General features: G+C 39.7%; 1 protein-coding gene across 1 annotated transcript in view; it reads left to right on the forward strand.

Annotated features, from left to right (window-relative positions):
* Positions 1-1,285: 1,285 nt before the first annotated feature.
* The window catches only part of slc2a9l2 (solute carrier family 2 member 9, like 2), a 301,840-nt gene continuing 289,503 nt past the window's right edge, over positions 1,286-13,622 (forward strand). Inside the window, exon 1 of the mRNA XM_080528977.1 lies at positions 1,286-1,348. The gene's annotated coding sequence lies outside the window, so the exon portion shown is untranslated. The remainder of the gene's footprint in view (positions 1,349-13,622) is intronic.

Below are 13,622 nucleotides of genomic sequence, written 5' to 3' on the forward strand. Positions count from 1 at the left end.
AATGGAGGGATGGGCGTTATGGATGTTAAGGCATTATGGATGTTAAGGTGTTATGGATGTTAAGGCATTATGGATGTGAAAGCATTATGGATGTTAAGGTGTTATGGATGTTAAGGCATTATGGATGTTAAGGCATTATGGATGTTGAGGTGTTATGGATGTTAAGGCATTATGGATGTTAAGGCATTATGGATGTTAAGACATTATGGATGTTAAGGCATTATGGATGTTAAGGCGTTATGGATGTTAAGGCATTATGGAGGTTAATGCATTATGGATGTTAAGGCATTATGGATGTTAAGGCATTGTGTATGTTAAGGCATTATGGATGTTAAGGCATTGTGTATGTTAAGGCATTATGGATGTTAAGGCGTTATTGGAAAAAAAAACGCCTGTTGGAAAATTGCTCCTGAACTTGAAGATTGCTCCTGAATCGGTTGTGCATGACCTTTAAAACATATTTTTTTTACCCAGGTTATGGCCCTGGTTGGAAGTTGTTGTTATCTTGAGAGAAAGTGTCCTCCTCCTGATCAAGATCATTTGAATTCCCTATCTATTCACTCAACAGCGGCAGAAGCAAAGTCACCAGCACAGAGCTGCCAAAGAGGGGTCAAAAGATCATTGAGTGATTTGATAACGAATTTGACACTTTGTGATACTACTCCAGTATCAGTCTCCAGTATGGGCTGGCATGGGCTGCATGTTTGTGTGACTGAGAGGACAAGGGACATCCTGCCATATTCCTAGCCGGTGTGGTTGCTCCCTCTCAGACACTGGTTAAAGAGAGTTAGGAGAGGGCCAAGGAGATGGCAGTGGGGTCATACAGACAGGAGGAGGTCAGTTATGTAGCTAGCCCTCCAGGCATAACCCCTTTGGCTCAAGAGCACTCACAGTTGCAAAATCTTCCATAACTATTGTAATGTGCTGAAACTTTCATACTCCTTTATGTGTGTGTGTGTGTGTGTGTGTGTGTGTGTGTGTGTGTGCGTGCGTGCGTGCGTGCGTGCGTGCGTGCATGCGTGCGTGCGTGCGTGCGTGCGTGCGTGCGTGTGTGTGTGTGTATGTAAGTAAGTAAGTAAGTAAGTGTGTGTATATGTTTATGGGATTACTCAATTAATTTCTGAATAATCTACAGAATGCACAGCTGCACACACGTTCATATAGGAGTATGAACGTTTCAACACTTTAAAGTATTTGTACGTGTACTGAATGCGTTAGCTCACCACCATGATTTCAGTGCATGTTAATCATTTCTAGTTCATATTACATAATCTTTCACTACCAGAATGTTGAAAGGTTCAGTGACAAGTTCTCTCAGTGTATCAGCCTGTGGATAGTCTTTCCGTGGGTAAGTTAACTCATTGACATGTCAAATGTCCTTCTTTGTACCAATGAAGAGTATATATTTAACCCTAACAATTGCGTGGACACGGTACTTGTTTTCAGTTTCATCCCCTGCTCTGTTTTGCTAATGTTTGACTAAGAAGGTGTTTGACCCTTTTAACTGCCTGAAGTGTTGAAGTGTCTGTTGGCCATGTGGTGTGTTGTTGGAACAGTAGTAATCTGGACACACCAGTGAACAGTAATAATCTGGACACACCAGTGAACAGTAATAATCTGATACGCCAGTGAACAGTAATAATCTGATACGCCAGTGAACAGTAATAATCTGATACGCCAGTGAACAGTAATAATCTGATACGCCAGTGAACAGTAATAATCTGGATATGCCAGTGCACTAATATAGTTTGGGTTTATAGTCTCTGAATAGTCTAGACTTGCTAATTGGCTTGATTATTCAGTGTCGTGTTGAAGGATATAATTAAATTACATATTTTTGGTACTTTTGTTAGTATTTAAAATCATTGTCCAGTATAATATTCGCTTCTCTGTGCTCAGAGGTTGGCTGAACTTGTGTCATAAGTAATGTGACTAGTGTAGGATTAGAAAGTCTTACAAGGTGTGATTTTATTTTATTTATTGATTTGCACACACACAGTTACAAATGAACAGCTAAATGAATAGCCTCCTCTGTAAAGTAGTCAAATAAGAAAAGAAAAAAGAGTTGTGCAAAGTAAAGGCAAATAAATGTTTTTAAATATGATGTTTTATTTGGCCTTGTGAACTAATGAATACACTATGAATGGGATTTGTTGTTTTGGTAAGACAATCACATACACATCTGCATTTATTGACTCACTTGGCAGTACTTATCTGCTTGTGTAGATTTCCTTCCCAGCCTTTTAGCCTGCGGCCTGATACATCTACATCCCTGTTAACCCCCTGTACAGTTTATCTACTGTATATATATATATATATATATATATATATATATATATATATATATATATATATTAAAATCTTTGTCTATTATGACTGCCAATGGCCCCTGGCCCGAGCATAGATACGTTTTTCCTGCTATGACTGGTGATAGTTGATTCATGCTGCTATGACTGGTGATAGTTGATTCATGCTGCTATGACTGGTGATAGTTGATTCATTTACTTAGTCAAATGTATTTGTACACAGCAGGGTTGCCAGGTCTAAGTTATTCCCCACTGAAAACCTCATGTTGTGAAACCGCTCCATATACGTATATGTGTAGTGTGTGTGAGTGTAATTGTGTTGTGTAATCATTGGCAGTACACAGCATTACAGGGCCATATACAATTATTTCTAAATCATTATAGGGCCGGTTTCACAGACAAGGCTTAAGCCTAATCCTAGACTAAAAAACATCTTCAATGGAGATTTTACATTGAAAGTGTGATTTAGTCCAGGACTAGGCTTAAGCCTTGTCTCTGAAACCGTCCCAAAGTGTTCTTTGTTACGTAATGCTAACTGGCCATATGTATGCTAAGGTCTAAGGTCAGAACTGGTCAACAGTCAAACGCTGTTCAATGAAACCAGCACTAGAAAAACCACAGTGCAAAGAAATCCTGTCCACCCAAAAGCATCATCTGGTCTTGGCAGTTTGCAGTGGAAAATGTTTATTTTCCATAGTGCAGGTTGGAATGAGTTTGCAGTTCCCAGAGCACATTTGTTAGAAATGTAATTCAATAATAGACGTAAGCATGCGTGATTATTTCACACTCAATCTTTTCACTCTAGCTGCATATGCACGTATCATTATTCCCCTCAATAAGGGCTAAAACCTCTAAACTGCTAAAACAATACTCTCTTATCTTGTGTTATTGGTCATAGGGATGTAAACATTTACATGATTTGGTTTTCATGGAGCATGACATTGAGAGAGGACTTGGCCACAGAAGCAAGTTGACTAATGGCTTGGTTAGTCACATAGTTGCCCCTGACGACACTAACTGTCCCTTAAGAGTCAATGATCGGGGTTAGGGTTAACCTAATCTATCAATGATCATGCCTAATCTTCATTCATTTCTTTGTCAGGCTAGAACAGTACAGGGTATTCAATTAAAATTCAAGGTCCAGTTAAAGAAAAAAAAATGCAATTCCATATGTTGGTTTAGAGGGAATCATGCGTGTAGTAGGAAAACTAAATTATGAAGAAATTAGTCCAGGTGCAAAAATAAGTGAACCTCTTCAGTCAATAGCTTGTGGCACCTCCATTAGCAACGATAACTTGGAGTAAAGGTCTCGTATATCCACTAATCCGTCTCTGTTCTGAGATATTTTTGCCCACTCCTCCTTACAGAAGTGAGCCAATTGAGTGAGGTTTGAGGGGTGTCTGGCATAAACTGCCTGCTTCAGGTCCTGCCACAGCATCTCAACTGGATTTAGGTCAGAATTTGACTTGGCCAATCCAAAACACAAATCTTCTTTATCCTGAGCCATTCTTTGGTAGATTTATTTGAATGCTTTGGGTCCTTGTCTTGTTGAAAGACCCATTTTCAGCCCAGCTTTATGAATGAATGAATGAATTAATTAATCTTTATTTCGAACATGATTTAAAAATAAAAAAAACTAATAACTAATAATGAAAAGTACAGGTATCACTGTTGGAAAGGGAGTAGGATGAAGCCTAAGCTTATCATGTCCTACCCCTGTCCGTCACTTCCAAGTGAGAACAATAATACTTAAAAGATATAATCCATTAATTAATACGTACATTAAAGTACCCATTCTTAATATTGAAACAACACAGAATAATAATTTAAAAATCATTTTCCATTCTTAATACTGAAACAACACTAAATAACTAAATAACAAACATAAGTATCCGCAATGTAATACAAAAGAAAAAGACAAACAAGACCACAGATTAGAATCCAGAAGATTAACAAAAGTCACCTTCCCTTTCCTCATTTTGGTAGTTAGCGAATATCATTCCTTTATAACATTATTTTAAATAAATAGAGCAATATGTCTGCTTCCCTTAATGTTTTAATCAAGCCCATTCCACATGGTAACTCCATAGAGTGATATGCACCTGCTCCTGAGATGGGTTGCAGTTACCTCTCAAATGATATCCCTCTCTATAAATCATTTTTGAATGTTACCTGGGAGTTCATGAGTCTTTGCTTTATACATTAACTGTGACAGTTTAAATTTGAATAAGTCCATAAGCTTTAAGGCATTTGACATTAGGAACAAGTTATTTGTATGATCACGAAATTCGACCTTATGTACAATTCTCATAGCTTTTTATGTAGTGTAATCAATGGTTTTAGAGTGCTTTTGTGTGCATTCCCCCATATCTCCACACAGTAACTCAAATGGTAAGACAAGACAACAATATAGAGTATACAACATCCTCTTTTCCAGAATATGTTTTGCCCAGCACAATACTGCAATACTCCTTGATACTTTGGATCGCACATATCTTATATGTCTGTCTAATAAACTCCTCAAAAAAGTTATTTAAAGAAATGTTATTTTGGTTGATTATTAGGTCTTTTATATCGTTGGAAAGCCTGATTAGTCACCTTTACAACGAGGTACAACTTGTAAGGATCATGCATTCGTGGAATGAGCAACAACAACGTGTGGGTAGCGGACCAAAACATATTTGCCAAAATCCCCTATATTCTTCTGTTGGTATTCACAGTTTAGTTTTTTGGTTGTTTTTGCAGGCTAAGGATGGCCTGTTTCACTTGCATTGAGAGCTCCGTTGACTACATGTTGTGCGTATACAGCAACATCTTGCAAATGCAAATGCCACACTTGGAATCAACTCAGACATTTTTCCTGCTTAATTGGTAAAGAAATAAGCAGGAAACACTGGCCCATGAAACAGCTTTTGAGTCAATTGTCCAATTACTTTTGGTCCCTTGAAAAAGAGGGAGCTACATATTAAAGAGCTGTAATTCCTAATCCCTTCCTTCAATTTGGATGTGAATACCCTTACCATAAAGCTGAGAGTCTGCACTTTAAGCCCACATTCATTATATAACAGTAACTTGAAGATGAACAGCTACAATTACAAACATTCTGTCTGTGTCCAAATATATATGGACCTAACTGTACAAATTAGATGTTCAATACATAGTCACTCTCATATACATACTTAAGCTCCTTGACTGATGGTTCTGTTCAAAAATATCCTGGTATACCTCAAAATTCATTTTTGATTCCCATAATGATGTGGAGTCGGCCAGGTCCAGAGGAGGAAAAGCAGCCCCAGATTATGACATTCCCACCACCATGCTTGACTGTTGGGATATGGTTCTTTTGGTGGTAGGCAGTGTTGGGTTTTCCCCAAACATTGTGGATTTGATTGTGACCAAGACGGTCCATTTTGAACTCATCTGTCCAGAGAATGGACTTCCAGAAACCTTCAGGCATGTCCAGATGGTCTCCGGCAAAGTTAAGAAGGGCAGTTTGGTTATTTTTTTACAGCAGAGGCTTCTTCCTAGCAACCCTCCCACGGATGCCATTTTGATTCAGTGTTCTTCTTATTGTTGAAGCATGCACAGTTACCTGAAATGCAGCAAGGGAGGTCTGCAAATCTGTAAATAGTATGTTTGGGTTGGTTTTTACCTGATTTGTTATTTTTCTTGTGGCTCTTTGGGATATTTTGGAAGGATGTCCACTTCTAGGCCGAGTTGCTGTCATGTTAAATGCTCTCCATTTGTAAATGATTTGCCTCACAGTGATGCGATGGAGTTCAAATCTTATATAGCCTTCCGCAGACTGATGTGCTCTTTCTAACCTCTTCCTGATGTCCTCTGAGATCTCCTTTCCTCTCTGCATGGTGTGTTTTGTGGTTTCTTACCTCTTTCTTATGGGTTCTTATCTCTTTCTTATCTCTATTTATCAGAGTCCCACCCAAACTCTTTCCTAAAGATCTCTGCTTCAACTGGTTCATTTAGTACCCAATTATTTACTCACCGGATTCTAACCAATGCAACTTGGGGTTCACTTATTTTTGCACCTGCACTAATTTCTTTATAATAAATGTTTTCTACTACATGCATGATTCCCTCTAAACCAATATAAGGAATTGGTCAATATAAACATGTTATGTTAGATAATAAATACTGGTTCTGATTAAATAAAGATTTCATGGTAAAAAAAGAAAGAAATATATAACATTTACATTTACATTTACATTTTTGGCATTTAGCAGACGCCTTATTCCAAAGCGACTTACAATCAATACATTTGAATACTAAGCATGTGAATCATCAGTCCACCATGCATAGCAGGAAGAGTAATCTAGCTCAGGCCCGGGGCCATTGATAGAAGGAAAAACCTTCTCCTATCACCTTCTTCTAAAACCTAACTATAATTGCACAAGGGGTTCACATACTTTCAAGCATCATATATATATAGTACCAGTCAACAGTTTGGACACACTTTCCCATTCAACTGTATATATATTGAAGTAACCTAGTAGTATCAACGTCTGTATGTAGTCAACAACTGACTGTCAAATAAAATAAATAAAGTACAATTCAATTGTATAATGCCAATAGTGGAATATTTAGCAGCATGTTTGCTTATTCATGCTGGGGAATGTATTTGCTCCTGTCGGCATGGCGATGAGCGTTGTTCCACGGGGTATTGTACATTTTCACATTGAACTGGAGGGATTATAAATAATAAGTACTCTAATAATAAATAGATGTTATTTTCTCATTTCAAGTAAAATAAGGTCTGCATTTACATGTAAAAATACATGACAGAAAATGTGCATCTTCAAATAAAGTGCTTAATTTTAGAAAAAATAAACAAGTAGCTTCAGTTTCCCTTTCTCTTCCTTTTGTTAACTCCATTTCACATCTTATGTGCATTTGTATTGTACTTGTTTTGTTCATATATATGTGAAAAAAGCATAAATGCACCTTCTGTAATGCCAAAGCAAATTCCTATATGTGTCAAGCATAATGGCAATAAACGTTATCTGAATCTGAATCTGAATCTGGATTTACAGTCGATTTTAGCATGAGAATAACAGTGTTTCCCCTAGGTTTGCTGCCTTGGGGGGGTGGCATGGACCGTGGCATGGACCCCCCCCCCCCCCCCCCCCAGGGGGTAAGACCCTGCGACATACCAGCGTCATATCCAGGGGGTGTACTAACTTGTACATTAAGCCGCCTCACGCTACGGAAACAAGAGATAGGCTCCTTCCCTATGGGCCATTAGGCTACTTACTTATGTGGTCTTGACTACCTGTCCACTTTCTCACCTGGTTCTTGCTGTCTCTCTCTCTCTCTCTCTCTCTCTCTCTCTCTCTCTCTCTCTCTCTCTCTCTGGTGTGCCGACACCATCCTGCTCTCTCTCCTTCTCTCCCTCCCTATCCTTCTCTCTCCCTTTTGCTGTCAACCAAAAGGCAAACATAACAACCAGAGTATTTATAATCTAATAAGAGGTATAAATTGATCCATATCAATTGTTATTCATATATACATACATATCATATATTCGTCATAGTCAGGGACTCCAATTAAATGTCACGTAGCCTATAGGCATCTCCATCAATCCAGGATTCATTACATTGTCTACTGTCACATTGCCCATTGTAGTGGGCTGTTGTTCAGGTATTGATGTTAGCCATTGATGTAGTCAGAATTATAGAGTTGGTTTAATTACCTGGATGTAGTGTGCCATGGCCTCTCTGTGGTCCGTGAAGGAGGCAGTGTTGTTAGCAAATGTGACAATCAGCTTGCGTGGAAATAACAGCCCATACCTCACGTTAGCCTCCCGCGGGGTTGAGAACGTTTTTGTTCGATATCAGTTAGACAGCGTTCCGTCTCGTTAGCGGCTGTTTCCAGGTCCTTTACCTTGGTCGTATTGGAAATCATATCCTTGCGGAGTGAATCCAGACATTCTTTAATTGGTTTAAGTTTCAGATCAAATGCGGAGTCAAGCTCTTCACGTATGACTTCTCTCATAATTGATGCAAGTTCTCCGCGGTCCATCACCGTAACTTTTTGTTTTAGATCGCTTCTTAGATTTCTTAACTCTCTGCTGCCAGCAGCGTTGGCCATACAACTTGAGTAACCTATATCAAACAATCAACAAACAGCTGGTGCGGAGATTGCGACCACAAACGAGATAAGTTTGACTTCGGTAATAGGTCCAGTTGCAATATCCTCAAGTTAGGAACAAAAGATGCCTCCTTCTAATCCATTTGTTCAATTTGTTTACAGAAATAAATCCTCCTTACATTGTAAAAAACGTAATTTGTTAGGAGAGCAGTCGTGCTTGCGTTCAATCCATGCTGCCCCGGAAGTCGGAAGTCCTCAGGACTTCCGCATTGGAGCATATGCTGGATATACAACCGGATATTCAGGGCGCAAATTTTTGCGCACCGGCCGAGAAATAGGAGACAGCCAATTGGAGCGCTGCTACAGCTCACGTGTAAGCGAAAAGTATTTGGCCTGCGATAGACTTACATTCGACCGGCGTCCCGACTCCTCCCCCTATGTATTTTAACAGTGAATTTTACACACACAGATAAAAATGTTTATTGTATTGGAGGATTTTTAATGAATGCTGATAGGCGCCGACAGAATATCAGCCGCATTTTGTGAATAAACAATGTTTATTTTTTTTAAAAACGTTTACAAATCGCAACTAGGAAGTGAAGGTGTGGGCGGCGCCCCAGCGCCCTCTATCGGCCAGCCGCCACTGGTAACCAGAACCATCAGCGTGATTGATTGATTGAAAACTTTATTAGAAGATTTGCAGAAGTAGGTACATGAAAGTACATATTACATACAAGGTCAACTAACAGGATAAAAACCCAAGAAAGCCACTGGCTTATTTCAATTGGGGTCCTTGATTCTCAATTCATCGTTACATGTAAGACAGACAAAAAAACTAGTACTATCTACAAGATAATACAGACAAATAACTATTACTATCTACAGGATAAACACACATCCATCATGGGAAGAACAATACAACAAAACATAAGGTATGTACAGCGGGTAGGACAGGTGGGGACATACACCACAGGTGGGGGCGGGGGACAAAACACCAAGTATGTACAGTGGGTAGTTCGGGTCTTTTTATCTGATTTTTGATTTAGAGGGTCCAGTTACGGATTGCAGCCTCCTGTAAATGTTTTTTGAGAGTGGTTTTGAAGGTGGGCAGTGTTTTGCACTCCTTTAAGATTATAGGAAGGGCGTTCCACATTTTTACTGCATAGTTTGCAAACGAGTTTAACCCCTTGTTTGTGGTGCAACGCGGTTGAACGTGGTTCGTGGAGCTTCCTCTGGTGTTGTATGTGTGGACGTTGTTCACTTTTTGGAAGTATGTTGACAGGTACTTGGGTGTCTTTGTGGTGTAGCGTATCTTGAAGACCAGGCCCAGTGCAAGCTGCTGCACTCTGTCAACTACTCGTAGCCAATCAAGGCTCAAAAAATGAGCAGCGGTTAGATGTGTCCTAGGGTTGAGGCCTAGCAGAAGCCTAACCAGTTTATTTTGGGCTGTCTGGAGTCTTGTTTTATGGGCCTTTGTGGTTCTATAGTACCATGATGTTACGGCATAGTCGAAGTGACATTGAATGAGAGCTCCTGATAGGGTCCTCAGTGTGTTTTTACTGACAAGTGAGGATATCCTGTACAAGAATCTAGTTCTATGGTTCACTTTTTTGATTACTTTTGCTGCCATTTTATCTCCGGAAAGATTTGCCTCTAAGATGGAGCCCAGGTATGTAATATCCTCTTTTCTTGTGATATTAATGTTACCCACTTTTATTTTAAAATGTTCAGCCTTTCTGAGTTTAGATGGGGATCCGTATAGGATGGTTTCAGTTTTACCTAGGTGTATTGATAGTTTATTGTCAGCTAGCCAGATGCAGATTCTACTCAGTTCAGTGCTTAGCGCTTTTTCCACCTGCAATATGTCCCTGTCAGAGACCAGCAGAGCCGAGTCATCCGCGAACAGGAACAAATTGCAATCACATGCTGATGTCATGTCATTCACATATATTAGGAACAGTAAAGGTCCCAAAATGCTTCCTTGTGGAACGCCGCAGGTCACTGGGAGGGGGGGGGACAGTGTTCCGTTCACACTAACCACCTGTTCCCTCCCCTCTAAGTAGGATTGCATCCAGCTCACCGATGTTCTATCGAACCCAATTGCTTTCAGTTTATCTAACAATATGTGGTGATCTACTGTGTCGAAGGCCTTCTGGAGGTCCAGCATGACCATGCCGCAGTACTTGCCCGAGTCCACCTCATGGTTGATGTGGTCGTTCAAATAGAGAAGGCATGTGTCAGTGGAATGGGATGTTCTGAATCCTGATTGAAATTCATACATCAGCTTTTTTTCGGTAAGGTACCTATCGACCTGTTCATAAACTATTTTTTCCATAAGTTTCGAGATGGAATTAAGAATAGAAACAGGTCGGTAGTTGCCTGGGTCTAATTTGCTTCCTTTTTTATACAGTGGGGTTACCCTTGCTATTTTAAAGTCAAGGGGAACGTGTCCCTGTTTGATGGAGAGGTTTATTATGTGGGTGATGATTGGGGTAATGGAGGCAGCTGAGTCTTTTAGAAATCTGGCTGGAATATTGTCATGGCCCGTGGCCTTTTCTGAGTGTAGAGCGCCTAGCTTTTTAAACACCTCATCGTTTGACACCATGGAGAGTTTAAAATCATCATTGCGTACACCCAGTTTATTGTAGAACTCACGGATGTGCTCTACACCATAACGCCCTGAGTGGGGTGGTAGATTGTTAACTAATTTAGTGGCTATGGTTGTAAAGAAAGTGTTTAAGCACTTAGCCACATCCAGCTTGTCTGTAAGGAGAGAATCACCAGATTTTATGCTGATGTTTGTAGACCTGGTTTTGAGTTTTTGACTGCAACCTAGTTGGCTATTAAGTAGCTTCCAAAGGTCACGTGGTTTGTTTAAGTTTTCTTCGATTTTGTTATCGAGGTATTCTTTCTTAGCAGATTTGGTCATGGTAATTACCTGATTGCATAGTTTGTTGCATTGTTTTTTAATTTTCTCAAAGTGGGTTTTGTGATCTTCGTTTAAGTGTTTCACTAATTTTGATTTGCATTTTTGAACTTCAGAGCATTTTAGGTCTCTGACTTTCATAGCATTTAGAATGTCCGAATTCATCCATGGTTCCGATCGGGTTTTAACCCTGGTGGTTCTCATGGGGGCTATACTGTCAATAATATTTAGGAATTTGGTTTTGAAACCTAGCCATGCCTCTTCAACCTGTGTGCATTTTAGTTCATCAAACCAGTCTTGATTCTCCAGTTTATGGTTTAAGGCCTCACTAGAATAGGATTTAAGGGATCTAGTGGTTACAGTTTTATGACCGCCAGCCTTGGGTTTTTGTTTTTTACGAGTGCAAAAGATCATGTAATGATCACTTAGCCCACATACAATAACCCCACTCTTGGAGATTTTGGACTCATCCGATGTTAGAATGAGATCTATGGTGGTTTGAGTAGAAATACACACCCTAGTGGGTTTGGTAATTTGTTGACGGAGACCGTGTAATTCAGAAAACCTAGTGAAGGATTTGAAAACGGATGCTTCATTTCTGAGCATGTCCGTGTTCAAATCTCCAATAAGAATCTTTTCCACACAGTCAACGTCATCCATGCACCCCTCAAGAATATCATAGAAATCACTCTGATCGGGAGGTCTGTAGATAGTACCAACCAGCACCGGTTTTGCTTTGTTAAAGATAATTTCAACCCAAACAGATTCTAATTTTTCATGATTCAGGTCATCACGGGTGTTAAAGATAATATCGTTGTGAATGTACATGCAGACACCACCCCCATACCTGTTCCTGTCGTTTCTGATGACTGTGTAGTTAACTATTTCAATCTCTGGGTCTTTGATGGATTCATCAAACTTGGTCTCAGAGAAGCTCAAAATATGAACCTTGCTGTCATGGAACATTTCTCTGATTTGGTCCAGTTTAGGCACAAGACTGTTCACATTAAGGTGAACAATATGCAGGCCCTTACTGCTGTGTCCAAATAGAGAGTTTATGTCTTTGACTTGGAAATAGTCACCACCATTTTGGTCATCGTCACGACGTGACGACGAGCGTCATCAACGTTAGGTGACGAAGGGGCAGGATAAACAAAAATATCACAACAAGATGGCAGCTACTTAACTGGAAATTAGGATAATATCTTCCACTACATTATCTGAAATAAACACTATTTTCTATGAAAAAAAACAAGACACTTTCTAAACACATTTTCTTACAAGCCAGCTGCTCCGTTACTGGAATAGAAACGGCTTACGAAGTTCGTGTTCGCAGGCGTGTTTGCTGAGCATGTGAGGAAGACAAAGAGAATGATGAAACTGTTGATACTTTTCTTTTAATCGCTAATGATTTAGATTAGATTAGGTTTTGTCTCCTTCCTTCTTGCTGGTCTTCACAGCCTAGAATATGACACACCCACACCCTAATTTAATTTCTCTTGATCCTGACAAACTCCCCAGTCCCTGACAGTGACAAGCATACCCATAACTTGATGCAGCTACCACTATTCTTCACACGAGAGATGGTGCAGAAACTGCATTGCATGTGCTGGATTTGCACTAAACTTCATGCTTTGTAGTAAAATCAAATAAACACATTTCCAGTGTAATGGTAAATGTGTCCTACTAATGTTAATGTGTGTGTGTTAAAGCTCTCACTTAGTACTAGCCATCTGAATGAGGTAATGTCGTAAATCATTAAGCTATGTGTTTTATGTGATCCACAAACTCTCACTTTAAAGTAAGAATGTCTTTTAACCTTCTGAACCTCCTGAACTTTCAATTTAACTCAACAGTCTGTTATTGTCTGATACTAAAGAGCTTTTGCGACCAAGGTTTTCAGTCTCTGAACAGGGACGATGTTTCTGATCATGAGTTTAGTGCCCCTTTAGGGATGTCCTTGCTTTAGAAAGTGTCCAGCACAACGTTAATCTGCCACTCTGGGCAGATAGCACGGCATCAAGAATACATCTGGTGCTCCTAAGGAGAAAGCAACACAACCAGCCTTTTGTTTGAGATAACGTCACCCTTTCTGTCAAGGCTAAAGGAGAGGTACTGAATGCATAGCGTATACCCAGGATGCATAGAGTTAACAAAACCATGGCAACAGTGAATACATCACATCTCCCTTGGGTATAAATGTTATAAATGTTGACCACTGACAATATGTGTGGCTTCTGCCTTAGGTCATCATCCTGACCTATAGTTTCTGTTGATTTTGGAAG

Source organism: Nansenia antarctica, assembly GCF_963989245.1.
Source record: "Nansenia antarctica genome assembly, chromosome: 4".
NCBI lineage: Eukaryota > Metazoa > Chordata > Actinopteri > Argentiniformes > Microstomatidae > Nansenia > Nansenia antarctica.